Source organism: Melitaea cinxia, chromosome 29, assembly GCF_905220565.1.
Source record: "Melitaea cinxia chromosome 29, ilMelCinx1.1, whole genome shotgun sequence".
Classification (NCBI taxonomy): Eukaryota; Metazoa; Arthropoda; class Insecta; order Lepidoptera; family Nymphalidae; genus Melitaea; species Melitaea cinxia.
The window spans coordinates 4,537,440-4,540,504 of NC_059422.1; positions in this window are offsets into that span (position 1 = coordinate 4,537,440).

Consider the following 3,065-nt stretch of genomic DNA (forward strand, 5'->3'; position numbering starts at 1 on the left):
TTATCTTGTTTTTTTTACCAATAATTTTTGTAAGTAAAATATAAAAATAGTATGTTAAACGAAATAATTTTTAAATGTTATGACTTAGAAGCCTGAGAAAATAATTCTGAAACATTCAGGGCACTACATTATCACAGAAAATCCTTATCAAAATCGGTTATACAATTCAGTAAGAGCTCAGTAACATACACACGTATAGCTCTGTATTATAAATACGAAATTGTGTGTCATTTAAAAACTTTCGTTTGTCAATAAAAAAAAAATGTTTTCATCTTAAAAAAAATATATCGAAGACCAGAATTAATATCTAGGTCAGTAAAGTCATCTTCACACAAACATCTAACCCGATTAAAAACAAGAACTGGCTTTGAGGACTGTACTCACTCGAAGCGCCTTTCACTTTTAGATCTAAAAACACTTTCACTCAACAAAACTAAATAAAACACATAAATTAATAATTAAATAAAAAATAAATAAAAATCCGAAAAAAAAACAATCTCAACACTAAAAAAAAGCTTACGCGCGTAAAATGTACACTAAAGAATCTAGCGTCGCCTACGTTCGAAATTCAATTTTGCCGGGAATATTTTAATGATATAAATGTTAATTTTCGCGTCGAACCGTCAGTACCCACTGGTGTTTCTCGCTGGACTGACGCTCGTTTTCTCAAAACTGGTCGTAAGTCAGGTTTCACGATTCGCTGTCATGATTATTATAGCCCCAGTGAAATAGTTTAATGTTTTCGTGTCTTAGCGTATCGGAAAGTATGTGTTTGAGGAAAAATTTAATAGTAAGCTCATATTGATTGGCTGTTCTGTATTTTCATTTCTAAGCAGATTTTCATATCAGACTTTCTCAATTTCATCCAATCTACGTTTATGTACTCGACGTTTGTCGTCTTTTCACACACACAGGCCTACATACATACCCTTTTAGCTATAATATACTATAGTGTGATGTTTTAAAGCCTACGTTATGTTTGGACATAACATTTCAAATATTTTTCATAAGATTAGCAATTTAAAAATCTGACATTATCGATTATATATCTATGCTAATAAAAGGTAAAGTTTCTAACTCAGTTTGTTTGTAGGGGCTAATCTCCGTAAATACTGTACCGATCATGAAAGTTCTTTCACTAATGCAAAGCTACACTATTCAGGAGTGATATAAGCTATATTTCATTGTCATTGAACAAAAAATTCAGTGATAAATAATAGTATATGTAAATCAAGTTGGAGAAATGCGAGTGAAATGAAAACTTTACTATATATTTGCATCGCAAAAATAATAATTAACGCCTAACGAAGTGTGCACAGGTCGGGTTGTTTGTTAAAAAAAACATATTCGTAAATGCACATGTAAGAAACGGATTAAAGCTTTTATCCACCAGGTTGCTTTAATATGATATTATAACAAATAAGTTATATGTGTATAATGTGTAAAATACGTATATAATTATATACACAAAATCCTTCGTAACTATATGCTCTACGTGCACATTACCACTCATAATTTGAAAAAAAAATTACCTACTAGTTCTGAAGAATAATCTAATAAAGTGTACTGGTTAGGAATATAGCTTTAAGGATTGTGAAAAAGATTTCCGTGGGACGCTGTTGCTGAGCCTGCTTATGCGTTAGTACACACCATTACTCAAACAGAGATCTTCAAAATCTTCATTGATAGACATTTTTAGAGTGTGTGAGAAACATGATGTTGAGTTCCTCATCCCCCATTACAAAGGGAGGATCCTCCGACCAGACGGATGTTGTGTCTGGTGGGCTAACGCCCCAACGATTGTTGTCGGGTTCTTGTATCAATGTAGGATACATCAGTTTTTCTCTACTTTTGTATACCCCAAGATAGATGTTGCCACACATATATAAACGCCTCACGCTCAACTCTGAGGATTTACTCGTGTGTCGGAGGTCGGAAACACATACAATATACAAGCACAAACACCCAAACCACAGAAAACACTTGTGTGGCACATCCAAATATTTATTACTAGCGAGGATCAAACCCGCAACCATCAGCGCAATCAACCATCGCTGTGATCGCTATGCTAATGCGTTATCAAAATTCAAGTTTTCGAAGACTATGTCTATCACTATGGCTATTCATCAAATAGAAAAAATGTATTCCACTACTGAATCTATTTTTTGACGCATTTAATTTGACATTTAAATTAGCTTATTTTATCTTTATTAAAATTAATTTATAAATAACACGAGTATTGTATTAATTAGTAAGGAAATAGGACTGCGGTTAACATAGATAAATGAGCAACTACCCACAATGTCAATACCATTAACATATCATATAACATTTGTAAACTTGATATAAATAGAGTAACCATTACTAAGCATCTTACAGTAAGAGAAATCTGGAGCAGACCGTCTGGGCAAGTGTCTCATTTTTAAAAATGATCCCAGCTGGATAATATTGCTCTCAAGTAGGGTTGAGTTCCTGTGGTGAGGAAGGTAGCCAGCGCTCCTGGGAACCCTTCTACAAGAAACCTTCTAGAAAGAACTCAAACTATTAAAAAACATTATAAAAAATTAGCAGCATTGGTTCAGCCGTTCTCGAGTTTAGCATTTATTGACATTTATTAAATTTGAAGTCGCTTAACGTGCAATAGCTACGCTTGGAGTTTCACTCAAAGGTAGGATTAGAAATGAGACTATCGCGAGAGAACGAAAGTGACCGACATAGCCCACAGAATTAGCAAGTTGAAATGGCATTGGGCTGGTCATCTGTGCCGCAGGACCGATGGTCGTTGGAGCAGACGTGTCCTGCAGTATAGACCGCGTCTTGGCAAACGCAGTGTGGGACGTCTTCCGGCCCGTCGGACCGACGATCTACGTAAGATTGCCAGTATAGGCAGGATGAAGACTGCGGAGAACCTGAATATCTGACGCGAACTTGGGAGACCTATGTCCAGCAGTGGACTGCAACAGGACCTGACTGACTGGTATTTAGCGATTCATTTTTATTTATATAGAGTCACAGAGATATAACACTCATTCTAGGTTGAGTTGTGCTTAATCTTAAAATCCATG